The sequence below is a fragment of the Euprymna scolopes genome, chromosome 37 (genome assembly GCF_053919585.1).
Source record: "Euprymna scolopes isolate OS-2025 chromosome 37, ASM5391958v1, whole genome shotgun sequence".
NCBI classification, from domain to species: domain Eukaryota; kingdom Metazoa; phylum Mollusca; class Cephalopoda; order Sepiida; family Sepiolidae; genus Euprymna; species Euprymna scolopes.
The window spans coordinates 63,723,463-63,737,287 of NC_136518.1; the positions used below are offsets into that span (position 1 = coordinate 63,723,463).

General features: G+C 44.2%; 1 pseudogene; it reads left to right on the forward strand.

Moving 5' to 3' along the window:
- Positions 1-11,204: 11,204 nt before the first annotated feature.
- On the forward strand, positions 11,205-11,422 carry LOC145261365 (U2 spliceosomal RNA; annotated as a pseudogene).
- The last annotated feature ends 2,403 nt before the right edge of the window (positions 11,423-13,825 follow it).

A 13,825-nucleotide genomic window follows, 5' to 3' on the forward strand; every position in this document is an offset into this window, starting at 1 on the left:
ACATTAAGCCATTTTGAATTGAGATAATAATTAAGTGATTAATTTTGTGCTATGACACAGATAATGTCAAGAATTGTAAATGGCAACTAAATTAAAAAAATAAATTGTAAGATGGTCAATATCATGAACTTTCCTTGAAATATAGACTATTGTCATTCATTCATTTTATATATATAAATAATATAAAGTTGAATGTGTGTGTGTGTGTGTGTGTGTGTGTGTGTTGTCACGAATAAGCTCCTATAGGGTTGACTATTTTAAAAAAAACTGATTACATATAATGATAGAAGATGTATTGAGACACAGGAATGGGTATGTTTGATCTGGCAGAACGGTGGTTCATTAAAATTGTGGAGTCTGCATTCGCGCCTGGTCCACAAAGTATGGAAATAAAAAAATTTTAAATTAAAAAAAAACGTTTACAAGTGTTTTTGATATAGATTTACATAATAATACTTTGATAAGTATGTTTTAACTTAAATAGGGATGGTATAATAAAATTGTGGGGTCTGCGTTCGCGCATGGCCTCCATAGAATGGAAATAGGCACAAACTTTAATAAAGACTTTTCATATCTATCTGCGTAAGTATATTTTGATAATTATGTTTCATTTTGAACAAATATGGTATAATAAAATTATAGGGCGTTTGTTCGCGCCTAACTTCCATAGAATGGAAATATGTCACAAAGTTTAACAAGGTTTTTTAATATAGATCCACAGAATATTGTGATAAGTGTTTCAGTGTGAACAGGTATGGTATAATAAATTATGGGATTTATCTATTTTATTTTTACTTTCATTATATTTTGCTTTGGTTTTGATACCCCCAAATTCGAAGCTATCTCTTTACAACCGTTCCTTTTCATAACCTATCATACTTTCATAAATCATAGTCCATTTTCTGTAGGCTGTTTTTTAACCCAGTCAACGACGGGTACTTTTGCTAGTATATATATATATATATATATATATATATATATATATATATATATATATGTGTGTGTGTGTGTGTGTGCGTGTGTGTATGTGTGTGTGTGTAGTCATCCACATACAGTACTGGTTCGCTATTTCACAGCTCATCAGTGCTGCTCGACAGGAAACTGCCTCAAGCCAGGATCGAAACCCGACCGCCCAAATGACAGTCAAGGCTTCTCACTATTACGCTATACGACTGATCCTCTGTGGGTAATGAATTAACGATGTTTTGAGATATATATATATATATTTATATATGTGTGTGTGTGTGTATAAATATATATATATATATATATATATATATATATATAGCTATATATATATATATATATATATATATATTTAGAGAGAGAGAAAGAGAGAGAGATATTGGTAGCGAAAGAGAGAAATGTGCTTTCACTGAAAGAATGTATGACGCTAAATCTTCATAAAAATCCCCCAAGGGATTATCCATTAGGATTAATTCCGATGTTTATCTTATTTGCAGTTGGAGTTGTCTCCTCGTCAATTTGTAGAATGTCAAGATGCCGATCTGACATGTTGGAAGCAAGATATGGAATTGGTTTGTCGTCAACTTTTCATTAATTTCACCTTTGATGTTAATGAGCTGAGTAACGCAGTCAGCGTGATCCTCTCGCGGATAAAGGCAGGATCAATATACAACTTCATCAATTAACAGCAGAAGACCGTGGAAGAGGAGGCCTTCAAGCGAAGTAATTGGAAATATAAACATGGTTCGTAATGAGCAAGGTGGTTGCGTGGGTGTAATGATTTTCAGAAGAGGAGTAAAAACCCACCGGGATTTGATTATATCGATTGAATAGAAAAGCTATTTGAAATTGTCCGTATATAATACATTGTATATAATACATTGTATATAATACATTGTACAAAATGTTTAAAGAACCTACAGCATGATTACGGGATTTTGTTTTGTCGCGAGATGTTGTATTCACAATAAGATTTGGAAATTTATTCTTTTTACTCGTCATCATCATCATCATTATCATCATCATCATCATTGTCATAATAATCCGAAGAGTCTGTTGTTGCTATCGGTTTCCCCAAGATTTTTAGTCACGTGCAAGCGACTCTATAAGTCACTCCGTCGGTTGGTCTGTCCCTAAAACTTTTGTGCTTGGCCTTTTTGGTTAAGATCAAAGTTCTGTTATTAATAGATGCTGTTTTTAGCTTTTTAAGCTTTTCTTGGCCTTTTGGCAAAGATCAAAGTGTAGTCCCTTACCCACAAAATTTTCTTTTCTCTATTCACCCCCATCTAGAGGGCATCCCCACCTAGAGACTGACCCACAGAAGCGAGGTTCCTTTTACAAACCTAGTGGAACGGGCAGTCCATCAACTAGACGGGTTTGGGAGGGTCCTACTAATCACCTTTTGTTTTTTCTTCCCCCGCCCTCGACACAAATGAATTATTGTACCATTTTATTGTTATCTTTTTTGTTTTTACACGTCAATAAAAAATGTTTTAAAAACTGGGAGTTAAGTAGGACGTCTCCCAATATGAAAGGGTGAATGCGGTATTATGGTGAAAGAAGATACTAGCTGGGGGAAACTTTTGATTTTGTTCAGTTCTGGAGTGACAAGGATGACCAACGACCCCCAAAATCCCCCCTTTTGAGTTGGCCATATGCCTAAGTTTTTTGTTCATCGTTGATTTTTACTGTATTTTTAACATGAATAAAAGATTTAATATCTCAAACTGTAGTATCTGTTCCGGCAGATACTGCAAGCAAAGACCATAGGTGGGGTTTCCCCCACATATAAGACCTTGGTCAATGTAGGGGCAACCCTTCATACCAATTGTCACTATCCAGCTTCCCTACTCCCTGGGGAGTTGGTCCCCATTTCCCCTTCACTTCTCACATTAAAAATCGGCCTTGTGCCTAATTTGCTCGGTTTGGGAGCAAATAAATACAGCTTTTCTTGGCCTTTTTCTCCCAGCTACCTCATCTTGGATTTTTTTCAAGAGGTCCGCCACTTGACCACACCATTCAAGTTTAAGGCTTTCACTTTGGTCACTTTTGTGACTCTACTAAACTTTGTCAGTGGGACCGACCCCCTCTTTGGGGAGTCTGGACCCTTTTCGCTCCCCCAGGACCGATGCCATTGTGTGGTAGTCTGGACCCGAAAACTGATCCCTTCTTTGGGAGTTTGCTGTTTTCGGGACCAACAACACTTTTTTTGGTAGACTCGACTTGGTTTTAGTTTGTTGGGTACTTCGTTTCCTCCTCTCTTCTTAGGTTGAAATGGTCTATTCTCTCCTCTCTTAATCGCCCGAGCAGCACTCTGACCTGCCAGGCCCAATCTTTGTCTTCCTTCACTGCTCTCCCAGTGGATTGAGCAGATCGGGCTCTCTTTTTCGCTTCCTTGGGGTTGTTTGCGTGTGTAGGGTGGATGTTTCGTTTCTGCTCCCCTCTCTGGGCAGAGATGCCTATCCCCTCTCTCTCTTAATTGCAACGCGGCATTCTGACCTACTAGCACCCACTGCATCTTCCTTCGCTGCTCTCCCCCTTTGTGAAGGATCAGAGCTGACTAATCTGACATCCCCATGGGGAGAGGTCAATCCACTTTCTCTCTTCTGACCTCACCCACTCCCCTCCACCCCCCCCCATTTCCCTGCATTTTTTTCTCCCTCGCTACATTTTGGTTCGAGTCAGCGGCTGGTGCAGTTTTGTCTGCATGATGCCGGGAAAAAGGCATATACCACCCCAGATACACCCCACTCGAGTACTCCCCATCGGAGGGAGCACCCACCACGAACGAATCCCGGCACCCTCTTCCTCGAACAAGAGGAAACTTCAAGAGTCAGAGTAAGAGATCGCATCGGAAGAAGAGAAGACCACAGCAGAGACAGTGGCAGAAACAGCAAAGACAGCAGAGACAGGTGAAAGAACGAAGACAAAGAGGAGGAAGACGAAGGGAAACACCCCCACCCCAAAAGACAAAGTTTATAACACCGAGGCTGATCTCCCCACAACCCCAAACCCCAAACAGCCAGCGCAAAAGGCCCCCTCCATCCCCAAACCCTCCAGAACTCTAGCATGCAATCCATCCCCAGAAAGGAAAAATAACGCGCCCAAAAAAGTAACACCCCCAGCGCCAAACACCCCTACACATGACACGTCCACACCCATTTCCTCCTCCCCTACTCCTTCTCCCCCCTTCTCCCCCCTGCTAAAGAGAAACCAACCCCAACCACAACTGTCTGCATGGAGCAGACAAAAAGACTCCCGTTCCTTCCAGGAGGAAGGATATGTGAGATGGGCCTTCTGCAGGCAACACCAGAGCTGAAAGGCCAGCAGAAGATCCGTTACAACCAACTAAGGAACTTGACCTATATCGGTAGGGACAATATCACCGATCCCACCAACTTCAAAGACGCTCCCTTGTTGACCACATTTGTTAGGGTCAGCAAGGATTCCAGGACAGAGGCTCTCTGGGCCATAATAGATGCCGCAAAGTATGCAATCCCGGGCCAGCAGCTGGTGAACATGGAGCATCCTTCGCTGAACAATTTATTTTACAAATGTGAGGGCAGAGCCCCTGTTTACATCCACCCCTCCTTTTAATGGGCACTCAAACTAACCTTTCCCCTGGACATGGGAGGCGTGGCCAAGAATGGATCATCCTCAGCTGAATTACTGACCGGAAGCCTTGGACAAGCTTGCCACATTCTCACCCCCGTGGATTTCAGGCCCATGTGTAATGTAGGTGACCATGGCTTTAAACTTGGCTACTTATAATGTGAGGGGCGTCAGATGTCGAAGCAAGGCCGCACGCGTGCTAAGAGATCTGGTGTCCCTCAAGGTAGATATTGCCACTATACAGGAGACCCACTTTATTTGTGACGGGGATTGTCAGGTGCTGGTGAGCGACTACAATGTTTACTCAGCATATGGCAATACCTATAGTCGTGGAATCTCCTTGCTAATAAATCGCACCCTATCAGCATCAGTTAATGTTGTTCACGCAGACGAGTACGGGCGGGCGATTGTCGTTGATGTTGCCGTTAATAACAGTGTGTTTCGGATAGTCACAGTTTATGCAGCTAATTCTGCTGTGGAAAGGGCTTCTTCTTTCGACGAGTGGAGGGCTTTGTAGATGATCCGGAGAGGGTAGTCTTAATGGGTGATTGGAATGTCATCCTTGATCCCAGGATAGATAAGATCGGGTGGACTAGCGGGTCGGTGTGGTGTGACAGCAGTCTGTCTGACCTGATGGCTACGTGCAACCTGGTCGATAGATTTTGCGTGGACCACCTGGGGCGGGAGATGTGGACGTGGCATCTTAATGCGCCTTCCCATCCAAGTACTTACTTGGATCGGATGTTAGTTAGAAGAGGCGATGTAGATTTCCTAACTTGCCCCACGTTCAACTTTTTAGGACACTCGGACAATAAACTAGTTATGGCCTGTCTGTACTTGAGCTCTAGACCTAAACTGGCCAGATACTGGAAGTTCAACAGCACCTTGTTGGAGCTGGAGGACTACCGGTTGAAGGTCACAGAGATAATTCAATGGGCATTAGTGGGGGCGGTTACCGGGAGTAAGTGGTGGGTTAGTTTCAAGGTTAAGATTAGACGCTTCTTGGTCCAGTACAGCCAACACATCATGCTAGATTAGGCTAAGGCCAAGAAGCGTATAGAGAATAGGCTAATTCGGGCGGTGGAGGGGGGTACCCCCTAGAGATAGCCTAATAACCCTAACCCTAACTAAACAAGACCTCAACCGCTTGGTTAGCGAGTGGTACGTGGGCCAGATAGTTAGAGCTAGGCTAATGAAAGTCTCGAATGAGGCTGTTAATGTAGCTGCTGTTGAGCGTAAGGCTGCTCTAAGGCGCGGCTCGGACGGGTACATTTGAAAGGTAAACGACCTGGAAGGGCACGCCCTCGTGTCGATGCGGGAGATTTACGAGGGGTTTTGAAAGCATCTATCGGAGCGCTTCACTTAACTACCCAGACTCAGGGTTGAAGAGTTTGGCAGCTATTTGGCCGACTAGCCACGCCTTACGACGGCGTGAGCAGCTAGCTGTGATGGTCTTTGTTTGGAACATGAGATCATTACTGCGTTGAAGCAGGTCAGCTGCAACAAGTCCCCAGGACTTGATGGTCTATCCTACGAATTCTACTTGAGACTGTCGCCCATGTTGGTCTCTATTCTGAAGGATATATTCAACCATTGGTTTGTTCAGGGCTCCATCCCTGGGCAGGTGACCAAGGGAGTGATTACATTGCTGAGCAAATGTCAACGGCATGGTGGGGAGTAAGATTTAGACGATTTCAGGCCCTTGACTCTGCTAAACACAGAGTTAAAGATTTTGGCCAAGGTTCTTGCGAATCGCTTGCAGATTGTCATCACTGACTTGATCAAACCAGACCAGATCTATGCTGTGAAGGGTAGATCGATTCAGAACAATCTTCATCTGATATGCACGATCATAGAAGGGACAGAAGACAACGCTGAGGCCACACTGATCAGTTTGGATCAGTCCACAGCTTCTGATAGGGTGGACCATCGGTTCCTGGGATCTGTGCTGGAGGCCGCCGGATTTAATCTGGACTTCCGCAAGTGGATCTCTGTACCGTATGACAGGCCGATGGTAGCGGTGCAGATCAACGGTAAGCTGTCGGAGTCTTTATCCATCTCCCAGTCGGTGCAACAGAGTTGCCCACTGTCACCTCCCTTGTACGTCCTGGCATTGGAACTCCTCCTTTGCAAGTTAAGGGGCGAGGCGACTACACCAGTCCTGCATGGGATAGCTCTCTGGATACATATGACCAGGGTTTCCGAGTTCGCTGATGACGTCACCGTGTTCGTGTTTTGCCCCACGGACATTCAAGCAGTCACCGAGGTGCTCGCTCAATACAAAGAAGTTACGGGGGCCGTCTTCAATCACAGTAAGTCGGTGGGTCTGCGGTTGGGTGCCTGGAATGGAGTAAATTCGCTTCCGGGCATCTTCAGTTGGACCGACAGCCCGGTCCAGATCCTCGGTGTGTGGTTCAGACCAGGTCTCCAGCTGAAGAAAAACTGGACGGAAGTACAGACCAAGGTCGAATCCTCTGTCAAGACTTGGGTTCAAAGGAAATTGTCATTGAAGAGTCAGGTGGAGGCGTGTGCTACATACGTCTTTCCGCTCATCCTTTACCATCTGTCTGTACTTACCCTCCCTGCAAAACGACGAATCAGCTTACAGGAGCACTTCAGCACACTCTTGTGGAATGAGGATAAGCATTATGTTTGCCGAGAAGTCTGTGTTTGAAATCCGATCAAGGGAGGCTTGGGACTGCCCGATCTCCTGTGTCACAAGCACGCAGAGAGGTTGGCCTTCCTGAGCCGTTCGTTGTAGGTAGACGTTCTATGGGTCACTGCTGTTGGAAGCTTGTTTTCCAATCTCACACCTGACTCCTCGGTCGAAGCTCGGCAAAGACTGAGGGGGGAACAAACATTCTATGCCGAATGCCGGTCCGCACTTAGAGTGTTGCCGAGGACCAGTGTTCTTGAACAGTCTAGGAACAGGCTTTATCAGAAGCTAGTGGGGCGTAGCACAAAGGAACCGCTAGTGAAACAGATGGGGATGTCGTTAGAGGAGGTCCGCTCCCAGTGGAGTTGGGCGCCAGGAATGAACTTTCTTACAAACTCCCTTACCTGGCGATTTGTCCGGAATGCACTGCCCCTCCTTGAAGAACTCAACCTGTACAATGAAGAAACCCGGGTCTACTGCCTGCGCTGCAACGAGGACATGAGGGAAACAACCGGTCATGCATTTTTCCACTGCAGCAGGCTCAAGACCCTCCAAGGTACGTCAACGAGGTAACGGCTCGCATCGATGCCAAGTGCTGGCTTGAAATCGATGAGTCATATTTTGTGAAGAACATTGATCCGCCACTCCCTAGGGAGAAAAGAATGGTTTTTCTAACGATACTAGCAGTAGCGAGGATGGTCATATGGATCACACGCCTCAAGCGAGTCCGCGAAGGGATATCTGTTCCGGATCGGGATCTGATCGTCTACTTTAAACATCTGCTTAAAGTAAAGATCAGATGCGATTGGAAGAGTTTGCCTCGACTGGCCTTTGACAAGACGTGGGTGCATGACGCTAGCTTGTGCATCCGGCGAGGCATCAAGTTTGAATTCGTGTTACCACCATAAGCATGGCACATGCTGTACTGGGTGCTACGGAGCCCATCCCACTAGGTTAGACAAATAAATAGTAAAGAGACTCTTGACTTTTGTTTGAGAGAGAAAATGCCTGTGTGTCCATCGGTGCTTTGTTTGGGGCTTTTCCGGGGGATCTGGCTGGTTGTTTTTTGGGACAGTCCTTTGCCATGTGTCCCATGTGCTGACAGTGGTAGCAGTGCGGCCTTCTCCCCTGCATGATCAGTGTCATGGTCCAGTCCCCAAACTTGAGCATGGCTGGAAGGGTGTAAAATTCGCCCTTGTCTAGGACCATTCAAACTTTGTAATCCCCGGTCAACACAACGTGATGACCGCAGCATGGGATGACCACTTCCATGTCGCCGTACTGGATCATTATGGCACCGAGCTCCATTCCGGTCATGTAGCATGGAACATTTAGGACTGAGACTGAGGTGATTCTTTTGTTAGAATATACCGGCTGGAGCCGAATATTTCTGGTTCCGGGGTCGGACCTAGCCAGTCTTCTTGCCTCTTCTTGACTGGGGAGCAGGATGTCGCACATGGCGAAACTTCTGCATACGTAGCTGACTGGTATGTTCAGTCCGATGAGGTTTTGTCGACACCTGTTAAGCTCCTGGTCTTAAGGTCAGAGGTGACAAGGGAGAGAACTCTCTTCTCCAGCTCTTCGATTTGTTCCTGAAGGAGTTTAATGTTTATCTCATCTGTGACGGCCTTGTAGGTTGAGTTGAAGAGCTCTCTGTACTCTTCTGGTGTCATCTGCTCCTGGTTCTGTGGGCCCCATGTCGCTGTTCCGTCCTATTTATTGTTGGATGGACCAGGACAAGGGGTGGCTGCTGTTTCTTTCTTTTTCTGCTGCTGCTGCTGTATAGTTGCCTTGTTTGGAGGTAGGCTTGGCCAGTCCTCCTGGAATGTCGTGCACTGGTTGTGGCCTAATCTCTGGCCCCCTACCTTGGTTTTGCCCAGAAATTGTGGAGTGGGCTTCTCCTCCGCAGACTTGGTTGTCACAGGATTGCCTTTTGGGACTTTGGGTGGAGTTGGCGTGTTTAGGGAGGCTTCGGGCGGTGAAGGTGCCCTGTATTCCCCCCGAGAATTTTGAGCGATGCTAGGGTGTCTCTGAACAGAGATCTGGTTCTGCAGGCAACGCCATCCTCGTTTTCCTCCATTTCTGATTTTGGGGAGTTGTTCTCTTGGGGAGCTGGTGTTGGGTGACCGGAAAGGGATTGGGAGACTGGTGGTGCTACAGGCTGTGGTCCATCAGTGTCGTCTTTGGTCTCCTCACCTCCAGCTTCTCTTCGCTCTTCTGCAGGGAGGTTGTTATCTTGGGGAGCAGAAGTGGTGAAGTCTTCTGCAGCTGACGAGGATTGGGGTGGAACAGGTGTCGCTGGGTGTGTACCACCTGCCGGGTGCATCGTTCCCTCGTCAGCCATTTTTTCCGGTGTCCTCCGTTTCGTCATGGTCCTCTTGGGGAGTGTTTGCTTCGACCGACGAGGATTGAGGTGGAACCGGTGTTGCTGGGTATGTACCACCGAGTTTGAGCCTCGTTCCCTCGTCGGCCGCTTCTTTGACTCCCCGCTCTGGGGAGTGGCCCTCGTGGAGAGCAAGGGGCTGGGTTTGTTGCCCTCCTGGTGTTGGCACTGTCTGTGTTGCCGCGGGCTGCGTCCCTACCCTGGCTTTCTCCTCCTCTTCATCCCTCGTGGGAGGTGCTCCCTCCGATGGGGAGTACTCGAGTGGGGCGATGTGGCGCATCTGAGGTGGTATATGACTTTTCCCCGGCATCGTGCAGACAAAACTTCACCGGCCGCTGACGCGGACCAAAGTGTAGCGGGGGAGAAAGGAAAATACAGGGAAATGGGGGGGGGGGAGGTTAAAAGAGAGAAAGTGGATTGACCTCCTCTCACGGGGATGTAAGATTAGTCAGCTCTGATCCCCCGCAAGGGGGGGAGAGCAGCGAAGGAAGACGCAGTGGGTGCTAGCAGGTCAGAGTGCCACATCGCAATTAAGAGAGAGAGGGGTTAGACATCTCTGCCCAGAGAGGGGAGCAGAAACGAAACACCCGCCCTACCCACGCTGAAGAAAGCTACCCTACCACTACTCCCTCTATCTTTTTGTTTTATCACCCCCTAGTCAACCCTTACTGGAAGGTCGCCGCCTACCCCCCCCCCATCTTCCCCTTTTTTTTTTGTTTTTGACAATTATTTATTTTTCCTCCCTACCCCCGATAAGAATTCTCCCACTAGGGATCTTCCTGCTTGTTTTCGGTGCCCCGGAAAACAGTAGGTGATCTAACTTTCTAGATTAGCTCAGGGAGGGGCCTTACTAACAATGCACTAGGTAATTTTATTTTTTGTATATTTTTTCTAGATTACCCACTCCCCAACACAAACTGTTTCTCTTCCAAATTCAAGAACCTTTTATTTTCCAATGAATTGAACTTTTTTCACACACTCACACACACACACATTTTGATAATAAATATAAAAAAAAAATTACGCACACACACACACACACACACACACACACACACACACACACACACACAGAAATTATAAATCTATTCTTTTTTGTAAAAATGCTGGGGTTTTCATTAAGTTAGTTTAGAGTCCACAGAGTGAATGAGGTATTGTGGTAAATGTTGCCAGTCAAGAGTAAAGTCGCTAAAGACTCCAATTTTCACTTTAGTAACAAAGACCCTGCAACACTCCCCATCCAACTTCTTGTATGGCCTTGTGCCTAAGTTTGTTTACAAATGTTAAGTTTTTGCTTTTATTTTTTGAATTTTTTCATTATTTAATTATAAATTTTTTTCATTATGGAAATAAACTATATAAACAAGATCAAAGTGTAGTATCTGTTCTGGCAGATACTGCAAGCAAAGACCATATATGGGAGCGACCCCACATATAAGACCTTGGTCAATGTAGGAGCAACCCTTCATACCAATTGTTACTATCCAGCTCCCCTACTCCCCGGGGAGTTGGTCCCTATTTCCCCTTCACTCCTTACATTAAGAATCGATCTTGTGCCTAATTTGCTCGGTGGGGGAGCAAATAAATACCCTTTTCTTAGCCTTTTGGCCAAGATCAAAGTGTAATATCTGTTCTTACTACATGCTGTACTTATGTTTGTAACTTTTTCTTGCGCACATAGCTAAGATCAAAGTGTAGTATCTGTTCTTAACAGATGCTGCACTTACATTTGTAACTTTTCCTTGGCAATCGAAGGGGAAACACTTTCATGCTAAGGCATTTTTAGTCGTATGCAAGTCCCTCCATCGGTTGGTTTGTAAAACGTTTACATTTTTTTTTTAAGCAAGGGGTATGGAGTAACATTTTTGTCCCCAGATTTATCAGAGAGGGACTTATGTTTTCAATGGGTCCGTCTGTCTGTTAGTCCAGAGGATTGACAGATAACCGTCCATTAGTTTTTCCTGAAATTTTGTCACAAATTATATTTTAATATATAAATGTGCATAGTAATTTTTTTTTTAGAAAAATCCTGTTTTGCCTGCAGGGGGTCAAAAATGGCCAAAAATGACACTTTTTGTCCCGTAACATTTGATCCATCCATTAGATTTTTCTGAAACTTGCTCAAAATGTGGAAGGCATTGTTCTTAATATGAATTCAGTATGGGTGACCCTGGCAAAAGTCTGGTTTGCGACCCCCGGGGATTTTTTTGCTTCTGGCGTGTTTTTCATATTTCTTAACAAAAACTCGATATGTCTATATAGTGGTTTCCCATGTTGCGTAATGTAAATATACATGTGTTACGGTGTGAAACTGCACTGTTTGTCCATTGTCACTGGTATTCGGCATTCCAAGTGGCTCATCAGGGGTCAAAAATGTACAAAAATTGCAAAAAATGACACTTTTTGCCCCATAAATTTTTACCTATCCATTAGACTTTTCTGAAACTTGTCCAAAATGGGGAGGCCATTGTTCTTAATATAAATTCAGTATGGGTGACCCTGGTAATATTCTGGTTAGCGTCCCTTGGGTACATTTAATGCTAGAAAACACACCTTTTTGGAACTCCCATGCAGCACCAATTTTTAAAACTATATTTCGTACAGAGGGGGACCATGCATGTGCGGCTCGTTTTTTAAGCAAGGGACATGGAGTAACATTTTGGTCCCCCGATTTATCAGAGAGGGACCTATGTTTTTGGTGCGTTTGTCTGTCCGTTAGTCCGGGTGATTGACAGATAACTGTCAATTAGTTTTTCCTGAAATTTTGTCACAAATTATATTTCAATATATTGATGTGCATAGTAAAAAATATGTTTTGTGCGGAAATTCCCATTTTGCCTACAGGGGGCTCAAAAGACGTAAAAAATGCCTCAAAATGGCCAAAAATGACACTTTTTGTCCCGTAACAAATCCATCCATTAGATTTTTCTGAAGCTTGCCCAAAATGTGGACGGCATTGTTCTTAATATAAATTCAGTATGGGTGATCCTGGCAAAAGTCTGGTTTGCATCCATCGGGGACTTCTAGTGTTGAAAACGCCCTTTCTTCTGGCGCGTTTTTTCATATTTCTCAACAAAAACTTGATATGTCTATATAGTGGTTTCCCATGTTACTGAATGTTAATATACATGTGTTTAGGTGTGAAACTGCACTGTTTGTCCATTGTCACTGGTATTCAGCATTCCAAGGGGCTCATAAGGGGTTAAAAATGTACCACAATTGCTAATAATGAAACTTTTTGCCCCATAAATTTTTACCTATCCGTTAGACTTTTCTGAAACTTGTCCAAAATATAACTTTTCCTTGGCCACATGGCTAAGATCAAAGTGTTTTTACACGTCAATAAAAAATGTTTTAAAAATTGGGAGTTAAGTAGGACGTCCCCCAATATGAAAGGGCGAATGCGGTATTATGGTGAAAGAAGATACTAGCTGGGAGAAACTTTTGACTTTGTTTAGTCCTGGAGTGACAAGGATGACCAACGACCCCCACAATCCCCCCCTTTGAGTTGGCCATGTGCCTAAGTTTTTTGTTCATCGTTGATTTTGACTGTATTTTTAACATGAATAAAAGATTTAATATCTCAAAGTGTAGTATCTGTTCTTAACAAATGCTGCACTTGTTCGTAACTAATAAGTAAATGTGTTACAGTCCGACTGACGGAGAACAGTTTTTTTTTTAAATGCATACCACAGAATAGTTTTTTTAGTTGTGTGCAAGCAACTCTATAAGTCACTCAGTTGGTCGGCCCGTAACACATGTACTTTTTATTTCTTTTTATGTTTATTACACAACTATTTATTGGTTTTCGGGGTTCCTGAATACGAAAATAACTTTTCAAATTCCCTAAATCAAATAATTTTTTGTGCTATAAAGTGGGGGATCACTTTTCTGTATTAATTTAATCTAAAATGATCACCCACTTTACAACCAGTCAGTCTCAAAGCCATTCAAGTCATTCTCCAGGTCATTCAAGTTGTTTTGAAGGATTCCAGTTATTTTTTAAGCATTCAAGTCATCCTTAAGTTCATTAAGCCATTATAAGTCATTTACTTTTTATTCATTTAAGTCATTTAAGCCCATTTTTCGGTCATTTTAGTTTATCTTTAAGAATTTTATGTCAATCCTACATTCACGTATTCATTCATTATATGAGAGCACACGACTAATGGCTATCGGCCTTGTTCTCATGAGAATTATTTCTAGAA